We start from the raw sequence: 13891 nt of genomic DNA, 5'->3' as shown, positions 1-13891 counted from the left end.
GTTGTTATTTTGTACGTCGACAGATAGTTGAATTTACCGACTCGGATCCAACGACGTCGCTTTTAGTAGGAAAGCGACGTCACCGGTCGTATCACCAGCACCCGACCTAAATTTGCACAAAGTCTGACGTCGCTTCAAGTCAGATTTAGTTCGAAGTCAGATAGATGCTACTTGGGTAAATATTAACGGATTATCTTCCCAGGATACTAGAAAATTGAGAAATCTAATAATCAAGTATCAAGATGTGTTTGATAAAGGAGAAGCAGGACAGAGAGGTCGTACCAATTTAGTACAACATAAAATTGATATCGGAGATGCACGACCAATCAAACAAAACCCGAGAAGACTTCCGCTAGCCAAACGTGAAGAAGCTGATAAAATCCTTCAAGTAATAAAAGAAGGAGGTGTCATCGAACCATCTAACAGCCCGTGGACATCGCAGATAGTACTAGTAAAGAAGAAAGACGGTACCACCAGGTTCTGTGTTGATTATCGGCAGCTCAATAATGTTACCAAGAAGGATAGCTATCCCCTGCCGAGGATAGATGATACTCTAGACACGCTGGCGGGATAGACAATATTCTCTACCTTAGATCTGAATAGTGGATATTGGCAAGACGACATGGCGCCGAAAGACAGAGAGATGACAGCGATCTCGGTGGGCTCTGGACTGTGGCAATATACTGTGGATTTTTAGATTGTGCAACGCGCCAGCTACCTTTGAAAGACTAATGGAGTCTGTGCTAAAGGAACTATCCTGGACTACCTGTTTAGTGTACCTGGATGACATCATAGTGGTTGGGAAATCCTTTGACGACCATCTGAAGAATTTGGAAGAAGTTTTCAAGTGACTAGCGAGCTCTGGTTTGAAACTTAACCCTAACAAATATCACCTGTGTCAAGAAAAGGCACACTACTTGGGCCATGTAGTCTCCTCCCAAGGAGTTGCGGTAGATCCACAAAAGACCAAGACAGTGGAAGAGTGACCGATACTCAAAGATAAACATGAACCACGAAGCTTTTTGGGACTATGCACATATTATCGCCGCTATGTACAGGGTTTCGCCACCATCGCAAAACCATTGACAAGACTCACCGATGGCGAGAGGCGTTTCTCTTGGGACTCAGATTCTGACGAGGCATTCCGAACATTGAAGAAAGCCCTGACTAGTGCGCCGATACTTAGCTACCCTCTTGGCAACGGAAACTTTATATTAGACACCGACGCTAGCAATGTTGCGTTAGGCGCTATTCTGTCTCAAATCCAGGATGGTCAAGAAAAAGTAATTGGTTATTTTAGTAAGACCTTGTCAAAACCGGAAAGGAACTACTGCGTGACCAGACGAGAATTACTAGCCGTAGTTAAAGCAGTGAAACACTTCTACAAGTATCTCTATGGAAGAAAGTTCTTGTTAAGAACAGACCATGCTGCTTTGAAATGGCTGTTGCAGTTTAAGAATCCTGAAGGGCAGGTAGCTAGATTTTCAGAACTCTAACCAGAACTGTTTTTCAACATTGCGTTTCCTTCGTAAAGTCGATTTTTATGTCTATCTATAGAGTCGAGCATCAATGAAATTTTTAATTATTGGTATTTTTAAAAAATCAAATAGTACATCTTATAGAACTTTTGGGGTGCTATTCAGAACTCTAACCAGAACTGTTTTTCAACATTGCGTTTCCTTCGTAAAGTCGATTTTTATGTCTATCTATAGAGTCGGACATCAATGAAATTTTGAATTATTTGTATTTTTAAAAAATCAAATAGTACATCTTATAGAACTTTTGTGGTGCTATTCAGAACTCTAGCCGAGCTGGGGCATCAGAACTCAGAATCGAGCTGGGGCAATCCATCGTAATGCCGACGCACTTTCCAGAAGACCTTGCGCTAAGTACTGTAAGCATTGTTCCCGAGCAGAAGAGAAGGAAGCGAAACTCCTAAGAACAACTGTGGTTAATGATAGTTGGCAACCCGAAAATCTTGCAAATGACCAAACCAGTGACCCAAAATTAGGTTTAGTAATTAACTGGAAAAACTCAGAGCAAAGACCAACGTGGGAGGAAGCTTGCAGATATTCGCCAAACGTGAAGTCGTACTGGGCCCTGTGGAATTCCTTGGTAATAGATAACGGATTACTTCGCCGTGTGATCGAGAGACCAGAGGGACAAGAAGAAAGAAGACAGATCGTCATTCCAAAGAAGGGGATCCCGGAAGTCTTGGAGGAAGTTCACAATGGAACCAGCGGTGGACATCTTGGTTTCACCAAGACACTTGGCAAGCTGCCTGAAGGGTTCTATTGGGTGAACTGCAAAGAAGATGTGAGGGTCTGGTGTAAGAAATGTGACATTTGCGCAGCCATCAATGGGCCATAAAAGCGTGGTAAAGCTCCTATGCGCCAGTACAATGTTGGCAGTCCCTTCGAACGAATAGCGATCGACGTGGCTGGGGTCATATTTTCGAAACCATGCGGAGCTAAGTCTTGTACGAAATTTGGTAAACTTCGCATGAAAATCAGAAAACTGTATTTTCGAATGGTTTCGAGGGCTTCATGCACGACTATTTTCGTATGCGGTGGTTCGAGTGGATATACACCATTCGAATGTGAAACTTCGTATGCGATTGTTGCAATTCTAACCTATTTTTCTGTTTTTGTTTATTGTTTATTGTGAATTGCGATTAATAAATTATTTATTTTCAACGATTTTGAAAAATGGCTGGACTAAATTTTCTTATTGAAAGAAATATTTTAAATGCTTTGGAAGAAGCTGAAATTTTAACGGATAAAGGGGAATATACCATACATTTTTGAACCCCTTTAAGTTGTCGGAAATAATAATTCATTATAATCAATTTGTTAAATAATATAGATTAACAAAACCTATGGCCTATGAGTTAATAGGTCTTTTGGAACCTCACCTTACACATCCTTCTAGGATATCGGCATTAAGCATACCAAGAAAAGTAAGTATATACCTACAATAAGTAAATAACACACGCTATAAAGTGTTTAAGGCAACGCTCCCCGAACGCTTTTTTTTAATTAAAATTATTTTAATTACTTTATATTTAAATATATTATTTGCAGGTTTTAACCACATTAAGTTTTTTTGCAAGTGGGAGTTATCAGTGGGATATAGCAAGAAATATGAATCACGCAATTTATTTCTGTTTTTTGTTCTGCAGAAACAAACCCCGTTCTTATAATTTTCTTGATTCATTACAACATTCAATTTGGCACTTTTTTGTAAAATAATAATGGATGTATGGAATTATAGAAAAGAAATTATTTAAAAATCCATAACATAAACAACACATCAAAACTAAGCAAATAATTTAAGGTTAGATTATTTTATATGTCACAAACTGTCGCAACTACGGTCTCTTCTTCTTTTGGTCACCAAACAGGTACGAATTTGCGGCGTTGCCGCCAGCAGATTCACGCTTATGCGAATAAATTTTCGAAAGGCGTCCAAAAATAGGTTTTTAAATTCGTGCACGAATTTTTTCGCTCGAATTAGATCGCATGCGAGAAAATTCGAGTACACTCGAAAATACGACCCCTAGTCCTTTCCCGGAGACGAAGGAGACGAACGATGGCAACAAATACATTGTGGTAGTAATGGATTACTTCAGCAAATCGGTCAAGGCCTACGCGTTGCCAAATCAAGAAGTATCCACCATTGCTGATGCCCTTGTTAAAGAATGGATCTGCAGATTTGGTGTTCCCATGGAGCATAATTCAGATCAGGGAAGAAACTTTGAGTCCAATCTGTTCCAAGGCGTCTGTGAAGTCCTTAACATCCGCAAGACCAGTTCTGGCTAGAGTTCTGAATAGCACACCAAAAGTTCTATAAGATGTACTATTTGATTTTTTAAAAATACCAATAATTAAAAATTTCATTGATGCTCGACTCTATAGATAGACATAAAAATCGACTTTACGAAGGAAACGCAATGTTGAAAAACAGTTCTGGCTAGAGTTCTGAATAGCACACCAAAAGTTCTATAAGATGTACTATTTGCAATGATTGAAGTCTTGTTCAGATTTACGGGAATCGAGATCCTCGTTTTCTGCTACAACCCAAAGCTGAGATGAGGGAGAAAACTGTAGACTGCTATTTCAGACTTCGCAATGTACCAGGAGCCAGCTTTGCAAATACCTTCATTCACCGTATACATCTCAGGACGAGCATGTGCCTAAGAAGGGCAGTGTTGTGAGCCGGTGTGGACTCGACCTAACCTCACAATATGGCCCGCCCTCGGATGACCTTATCATCGCATAGACACCGCAGTGATTCATTCGTTCGAGAAGAATCGAGACCCACTACGATGGACTAGTACATACGAGAGCATTCGAAAACCTTCTCTATGCGCCTAACGATCTTTGGACTATTCTAGATTTCTTTTACCTGTGGGTATAAAAGCCGACGGCAGTGGCCTAGAGAGGGAAGTTATAAATAGTTAAGGTAAATTCTTGGGATCTCAATCGTTTGTAAATAGTTTTTTTTATTTTTATCAAATTTATTATTTTTGTTAATTAGTGTTAATAAATGTTTTAAATAAATTGTGACTTCATCCACGGACTTCGACAAAAAACGTAATAATCATAATAATCATTCATTATTCTTAAATTTATATATTCTGTCTTTCATTCCACAATCTTCATTATCCTTCTTACCTTAATTTTGGATATCATGATAAATCTGAAATTATAAAATTTATTATAGAATTCATATTATTGATTAACTTTTAAAAATTTTCTTCATTAGAAAATAAAACTGCAATTTGGCAACATCGACGATGTGCGCTTGCGTAGTATCGATGATCAAAAGCAGCAAATATAGGCTTCAAGGTCAGCCACCGGATCCATACCTTTACCAAATAATTAATGAAGGAAAGGATTAAGAATACAATTTTATTTTTAAGTATATTTTTTTTTCTATGAAAAATGCATAAAAAGTTTCATCACAAATGAGAATAAATCAGTATGTTTTTGAAAACTAATCATGCAATCAAATATTTAAATTATTAAATAAATTGCCCACTAATCCTAATAATAATATAATCTTAATAGTCTTAATACAGTTATTATTGTTACATTATGGTATGTACAGGGTGGGTCAAATTCGACGCTTTTAAATGGAAACACCCTTTTCTATAGGAGATAGACAAAAACTAATATCGGTGTCTGGAGCTCAACTTTTGTCAAAAACATGATGGTGAAAACCGCATATCGATATCTGTTACCGTTTCGGAGTGTTTTCAAATATGCATTTTTTAACAAATCACTGTAACTTTTTGCTATGGAAAATTTTGTATTTTTTGGCATTTCCAAAGCACCTTTTACCGTAGAATTTAATGGTTTAAGTATAATTTTTAATTAATAATTTAGAAATTATCAACAGAAAATTTGATTTTTATGGGACACCCTGTATATTTTTATTTATTGAAAAGTTTAAAATTACCTTTTCAAAATATAACACACTTGATATTTTGCTCGATTCCTCTTAAGTATAGAGTATATAAAATTCGCCCACTTTAAAAGTAGGCTTTTGAACGGCACAAAACATGTAAAAAAAAAAAAATTCTAGCTATGAGCATCAATTAAAACGAAAATAATATTTGCTATGAGAGATGCAGAATTTTATAACAATTTAAAATATATTTAACCAACATCAACACATTTAAACTATATCTAATAACAATAAAAATAAATAGCAAACCAAGACATGAGATTTTGCTACAGGTGTTCGACATATCGACCTTGAAATCTGTTATGGACAGACGGGGCAGTTTTTGAATATTTCTCGCGGAATTCATTAACTCAGTGGGGGTGAAAGATACCCTTTCATAACTGCTAAGTATTTTTAATTCTTGTCTAGATTATACGGAAGAATAAGGAACCTTTATTTGTAAATATATCCATAGGATTAGATCCATGAGCTCTAAGTCAGGCGGCCTCGACGGCCAACGGCTGGGATCTTGGTTAGCTATCCAATTATTCTTGAAATTGGCTACAAAAATTTGCTAATAACTTCAGCGTTCAGAGGCGGTGCGTCGTCTTGCTGGAAAAATATATTTTCGAGTTCCATTAAGGGCATATCATCAATAAGGGGTCCAAAGCCTACGGAGAGCCTACTAATTAAAAGTGGCGAACTTTTATAAATTCTGTATTTCGAAGGGGATTATAACAAAATATCAAGTGTGCTATATTTTTGGAAAGGTAATTTTAAATTCTTTTCAGTTAATTAAAAATATAGAGGGTGTCCCAAATAAAAATCAATTTTTCTGTTGATAACTCTTAAATTATTATTATTTAACTAACTATTTAATTTTTTGACATAATTATTATTATGTCAAAAAAAATTAAAAAAAAAGCATTAAACCATTAAATTCTACGTAAAAAGGTGCTTTGGAAATGTTTTCATAGAAATACAAAATTTTCCATAACAAAAAAGTTGTACACCCTGTACATAGTAGGTTAATTCAGAACATTTTTTAAAAATATAGAAAGTTATACAGGGTATCCCAAAAAAAACTACACCTCAAAGTTGCGCTTTTTTCATTGAAACACCCTATATTAATTGATTTTTGAATTTTAGGGGAAAAATGAAGGTGAGTTTTATTAGAGACTAAAATGTAAGGGTTTTTGTACATATTTAACATTTTCTAAAAATTATAAGATCAAATTTTAAATTACAATAAAAACTACCTAAATTGGAATTTACCCTATACAGGGTGCCACAAATTCGAGGTACGAGCATTGTTATCTCGGTAACCGTAATAGATACGAACATGGTTAAAGTAGTGGGGTAAAGTTGCGCATTGGGATGTTCACCAAGATGCCATCAAAAAAGTTTTAAAAATTTCAAGTATTGCTTGAGTTTTTTGGAAAAAACTGATTTTTTGAAAATCAATTTTATTTTTTCCTGTCGTTACTTTTTAGAAAATCAAAAAACTAATTGCACATTTTCATAGCCACTTTATTAGGGCTATCTGTTAGTATTTTTAGATTTACAAATTAGCTGATAATTTTTGAGATACAGAGGCAAACTTAATTTTTTTAAATACGGACCTGCATTTTTTATTTCAGATTTTGAAAGAACTCCGTCTCCTGAGTACAATGATAAGCCAAACTTAATATTTTTTTTTCTTTTGACATTTGAACACAATTTATTTAAACTAATTTTAAGTCCGGCTCTGTTTTAATTTAGGCTGTACTTAAACTGCCGTTAAACGGTAGCTTACTAAAATGCCGTTAATAGGTATGACGTCGCTGATGTTGCACTTGACGGCTTTATGAAATATAGGAATTTTATATGGACTAACCATCGCTATCCACCCCACCAAATAACCAACTTAACCAACGCAACTAACCTCGACACTGATAAAAAATATAAAAAACAAATATAAATTAGTAAAAATCAACCAACCCCACCAAATAACCAACTAACCAATGAATTAACACCCTCCAAATAATCACGCTAACCAACCCGCCAAATAACTAAACCAATCCAACCAAAAAGAGTGAAACCAATGCAATAAGATCACGCTATAAGCAAAAAAAATATAAAAATGTCTTGGTCAGCGTGAGATTTGAACCACCGACCATTCGCTTACGAAGTTTCAAGTTTCAAGTTTCAAAGCATTTATTGAGAATGTCTCCTTAAATACAATAAAAAGGTGCTATATACAATATATACAATAAATAAAATAACATGATAAGATGGTATGTTGTTCTTCTGACGAAGCACTCAACCACCTAAGCGAACCCTGTGAACAGGGGGGCCGGTGTTTGCCCTACATCGTTTAATTTAATCTATTCATCGTTATAATACATACATACATACATACAGCCGTTACTCGCTGACGAGTATTCGACACACATAAAGAAGATGGTCACGCAAGGCGTGTTCTTTCATGAAATTTTCTGTGACTGAAAAGCCCGATACGTGATGTTATCTGCCTACCGCACTCCGGACATTCAAAAATCTCATTGCTTTGTTGCCTCTTTACTTTTTGGTTGCCGCTGTTAACTGAGTTTACAACCCTTCTCCATTGAGTTCTATTGTGAGCTACTTTTTCCCACTCATTCTGCATGTTAATTCCCTTTAAATTTTCGTGGAAAATGTCCTTGTATCTTTTCAGTTGTCCACCCGGCCTCCTCTTACCGTCTACAAGCTCACCGTAAAGCAGAGATTTTGGTATGCGGTTTTCTTGCATTCTGCATACGTGACCAGCCCATCTTAAGCGGGATTTTGTGACCATGACTTCAATACTCTCGCAGTTAGATTTTTCAAGGACCGATACGTTTGAGACATGATGGAACCACCGGACTCTTAAGAGTTGTCTAAGGTGTCTCTGTTGCAACTTGTTCAATGCGTTCATGTGTCGGCGGTAAGGCACCCAGGTTTCGCTCCCATATATCATGGTGGGGATTATAATTGCTCGGTATACTGCAAGTTTTGTTTTTGTACTCAAGTCATGATTGTAGAAAACCCTGTCTTTTAATTTCCAGAATGCTCTTGAGGCGCTACTAATCCTGTGCTGAATTTCAGAGTCAATATTGGCCTTTTCCGAAATCAAACTGCCAAGGTAATTGAATTCCGCCACATATTCGAATAGTTCTTCTCCGATTTTTATAGCATTGTTGTGATCTTCCGGGGGAGTGCACATGCTTTTAGTTTTGTCGATGTTTAGCTTAAGGCCCAAAGCCTCGTATACCCAGGTATATGTGTTCAACATGTCTTGTAATTGTTGTACCGTGTTTGCAACTAGAGCGCAGTCGTCAGCGTATTGAAGTTCTGTGATAAATTTTGTACGTGTTTTTGAACTGAGTCTTTTTATGTTGAACAGACCGCCGTCATATCTGTATCTAATGCCCATCCTCTCAGTTTGCTGTCAACTATAATGGAGAGCGCTGCCATGAATATGTTGAATAGGAGAGGCGCTAAGACACATCCCTGCCTAACTCCTGTATTTGTTAGGAATGGGTCGCTCAGTGATCCATGATGTGACACTCTTGACTTGTTGTTGTTATGGAGGCTTTTACAGACTGTAAGAAATTTGTTGGGTACTCCGAACTTTTCCATAATTGCCCAAAGCGCATCTCTGTTCACAGAGTCGAAGGCTTTGTTAGATCGATGAATGCAACATAAAGTTTAGACTGCTGCTCTTTTACTTTTTCCTGTAGTTGACGGATGGAAAATATGGAATCGACGGTGCCGCGGTTGGTACGAAAACCCGTTTGCGATTCTGGAAGGATTTTTTCTATATATGGGTGCAGGCGGTTTGACATTATTTTTGCAAGAATTTTTCCGCCGATAGCCAATAGCGAAATTCCCCGGTAATTTCCGCAGTCTGATGCACTTCCTTTGTTCTTAAATATATTCATTATATTCGCGTTGCGAAAATCCTGAGGTACCTCTCCGCTTTCCCATACGACATCAAAGAGAGCCTTAAGATGACCAATAATTTCTTTACTTGCACACTTATAGATTTCCGCCGGAATCGCGTTACAGCCAGCTGATTTGTTGTTTTTAAGCTGTTTTATGGAGGTCTTTATTTCTTGTTCTGTTATTGGGATGTCTAACACATCGAGGCTGTTATACTGAGGTATTGTGTTTAGTGCTTCCATATTGGGGTTGTTTTCTTGGTTAAGGATATGGCTGTAATGTTCTTTCCAGCGATTTCTGATTTGTTCTTCCTCTTTTAGAAGTTCGCCATTTTGAGCCATGACTGGGCAGCTTATCTTCTTAGTTGGACCGTATACTTCTTTTACAGACTCGAAGAATTTACGATAATCGTGATGCGTGGCATACTCTTGAATCTGATTCGCTTTTTGTTACCACCAGTTATCCTTTACTTGGCGCAGTTCTCTTCGAAGCGTATTGTTGGCTGCTTTAAAGTTGTCTTGGATTATGTGGATTTGCAGTGACGGCTTGATGTGCTCTATGCTTTTGTTCCAACAAAGCCTGTATATGCGGTTGATTTTCGCCAAACCAGTCTGGTTGTTTCTTTTTGTTCGACTTTCCCAGTACTGCTTCGCTGGTTTTATGAATCGCATCCCTTCAAACTTAACAATGACGTGGGGTAAAACATTAGATACGGAAAATCAAATGCAATAAAATAATATAACATAATAAATAAATAAACAATCAAATCATTTTCCCGGAAGATGGATTGGAAATGGTAGAGCAGTATAATGTCCAACGAGGTTCCTGGACCTATCGCCAAAGGGCTACATTATTTGACGTCATTTGTAAAAGTGAAATCAATTCATCTCAACATTTACAATAAAGTACAAAATGCATTCGGAAGTATAAGAAGAAAGTTCAAAGAGCTATAAATAAAATTGAGCGAAAAATAAATTTGTGCAATAGGGAGGGTGGTAATCCTTTCGAACATGTAGAACATTAGAAACTAGTTAGTAGAAGTTTTAATTTATTAACTTATAGTTATTTAATACCTACGATTAATATTATGCATATTATTAGATCGCACAATATTTAAAATTCACAAGAAAAAAAGTTAAAAAATAATATCTTTAAATTTTTTACCTAGATATAATTTATTTCAATCTTTCATTTGGCTCGATTTTCCTTATTCAATGTTAATTAGCGCTGATCAATATTGCTGCCATGAATATAATCAGATTAAACAATTTAAGAAACCAGAGTCGGACTTCAAATTATTTTAAATAATAATTAAATACTTTTGTTGCTGTTAAAGTATCCAAAACAAAAAAAAGTATAAATTGTGGCATATCATTGTATTTAGGAGACACCGGCTTCTTTCAAAAACTGAAATAAAAAATACAGGTCCGTATTTAAAAAAAATAAGTTGGCTTCTGTATCTCACAAATTATCAGCTAATTTGAAAATCTAAAAATACTTTCAGATAGCCCTAATAAAATGGCTATGAGAATGTGCAATTAGTTTTTTAATTTTCGAAAAAGTAACGACAGGAAAAAATAAAATTTATTTTCAAAAAAATCAGTTTTTTCCGAAAAACTTAGCAATACTTGAAATTTTTAAAACTTTTCTGATTCCATCTTTGTGAACATCACAATACGCAACTTTGCCCTAATTTAACCATGTTCGTATCTATTACGGTTACCGAGATACCAATGCTCGTACCTCGAATTTGTAGCACCCTGTATAGCCTAATATATAGTTAAAATTACTTTTCTACTTTAAATTAAATTAAAACTTGACCCAAAAAGTTATACAGGGTGAGACAAAATTAATATTGAACATTGGTCAACACTAAAAAGCAAGTTACTCGTTTATTTTAAATGGAACACCCAGTATATTTTGTCGGTGTTCAATGGGGAATTTTTCAAGTAGCTGATGAAATTTAAGTTAGAGATGCCAAAAACCTTACAATTTAGGTATATGCTTTGTTAATAAAACTCATCTTTATTTTTTTCCTAGAATCCGAAAATCAATTTATATTTAGTGTGTTCCATTACAAGAAAACCAAATTTTGATGCGTAACTTTTTTTGGGGATACTCTGGAGAGCCTTCTATACTTACTTAGAAAATGCTCTAAATGAACCTACATATGTTCACAAAAATATGCATTTCAACAAAAAATTGTCGTTCTCCTTGCAGCCTCCGCGTCGTATAGGAGATACCCACCCTGTATACATGTGTAAAATTTTAAAAGTAATTTGGTATAAAAATATATCAACTGCATGGTACAAAAACCGAATTTTTCATAAAAACATGAACAAAAAAATAATATTATAGAATATTTTTAAAATAATTTGGAAATTATCAAGAAAATTGATATTATGAACGTGCTGATAATATGCAGTGAAATCACAAATTGATGTGTTGACCAAACTTGGTTAATACACTCATTATATATACGAGCCAAACCGCATGTATATTTTTACTATCTAAGGCCGTGGCCCAACGTAGCTACACACGTAGAGCGGAGCGGACAATAGAAAAATACGCGCCACTCCGCGCCTGTATGTGGGGCCCACTTCCATTTACTTCATATTATACCTATACAGGTTGTTAATTTGTTTATTACTTGCGGCAAGAGCTTTATGGTTGAAATTTGGCAACCTCGGCCCGCTCGTCGAAAGGCGACGCGACGGGACGAGTCGGCAGCTTAACTTAGTACTGATTTGGAATGTAGGCAGTGTTGCCATTCTGTTCCTCAATAAGTAACCGTCCAGTTAACAATCTGTATAAACAAGGCTTCAATGCATTTAAATGCTTCGCGGTCCTCTCCACTCTACGCTACGCTAGGTTGTACGCCTCATGTGGGACCACGCACTAATAGTTCAGTCATTGGGGATCAAAAAAGGGACCTGCTTGGAAAAAAGTCCGGAAGTTTTGAAACTTTGCAGGTTTATAGGTTTTGGGGTCCCTAACTAAAATCCATAAAATGCACATTCCCAGACTTGCCGCCGGCACCGCCATCTTGCCAAGATGTCGCCCAAAATCGGTATTTTGTGAATATCTCGAAAACTATGCGTTTTTCGCGAAAATGTGCATTTTATGGATTTTAGTTAGGGACCCCAAAACCTATAAACCTGCAAAGTTGCAAAACTTCCGGACTTTTTTCCAAGCAAAAATCCCCAATGACGGAACTATAATAGGTATATTAGTGTACTGTCATAAATAACGTTTATGGTAGGGAAACCCAAGCGGGGATTTTGGGATTTACTTTTGGGGTTTGGGAGTAAATCCCCATGTATCATCTTGAGTTTCCCTAAATTATACATATGTAATATTATTCTAAGATGATACACCAATAATTTTTAAGACACTTTTTCAGCTTCACATAAAATAAGCCTGTCAAACATAATATTTGGTTCCCTTAAATATTTTTGAATACTGATTATCACAGAATGGTTTATTATAACACTTAAAAAGTTTATTGAACAACATTTTGCAAATAATATAATAAATATATTAAGCCTAGTATTTAACGTTAATATTTTTTTTATTATAATATAGTAAGTATTATAAATTTTGTTTATAATCAGTATAATTAAGTCTAATAGTTTTGTAAAATTTTAAAGCACAGTTTTATAACATATTAGTTATATGTATATTATAGCTCATGCATTGTCTTTTAATGTCTATAGAGTTTAACCGAACCATTATAGAATTTTAAAACTTTTTTTCAAATAAGCGTAATTAATATCGTATAAGCTGCCATGTTTGTTATTAAAAACATACATCATTTTGCATGTTTCATTTAGTATAAGAGCTACCTTTCAAAGTTTTGCATATTTTTCGATAACCTACTACAATCCCTTATTTTTTAACGGATTTTTATGACATCCTATATAGATATGTAGTAGGTTTAAAATTGCTGTTTATGCCAACATGTTTGAAAGCTTTGATATTAATAAGTATAAGGTCAATATTTAATATAATTTGTGACTCTTACGTTGCTTTAACTGAATGAAGAAGAAAAACATCAGTATTTTTTATTAGTTCAAACAAGTTAATTTTGTTGTGATGTATTACTGTAACCTTCTAGGAATATTGTCAATGGAATAAGAAAACTTAAATATAAAAATATAGAAGATAACACGAGAGTTTTTAAATAATGAAATTGTTTTCTTTTAATTAATGTCTATTTTCTCTACCGGGTGCCCCAGAAATAAGTGCAAGTATTTTAAATGGTAGTATAGTTCCACCCCAGAAACACGCCTTTTTTCGCGAGAAAAAAAATGAAAATTCGGAATTTTTTGAAATTTTTTTCGAATTTTTTTTAGTTTTGATTTGGTTTGATATTTTTTTAATCATTTAAAAAATTATTTTTTTTAAATGATTAAAAAAATATTTTTTTTTGATAATATGGCAACATAGGTAGTAGATTAAATTTACAAGAAAGAAAATCCAGAAAAGATCCAGTGGT

Source organism: Sitophilus oryzae, unplaced genomic scaffold (assembly GCF_002938485.1).
Source record: "Sitophilus oryzae breed Bouriz unplaced genomic scaffold, Soryzae_2.0 scaffold_359_pilon_pilon, whole genome shotgun sequence".
Lineage (NCBI taxonomy): Eukaryota > Metazoa > Arthropoda > Insecta > Coleoptera > Curculionidae > Sitophilus > Sitophilus oryzae.
The sequence above is the reverse complement of the archived record's forward strand: the minus strand, read 5'-3'. Positions refer to the sequence as shown.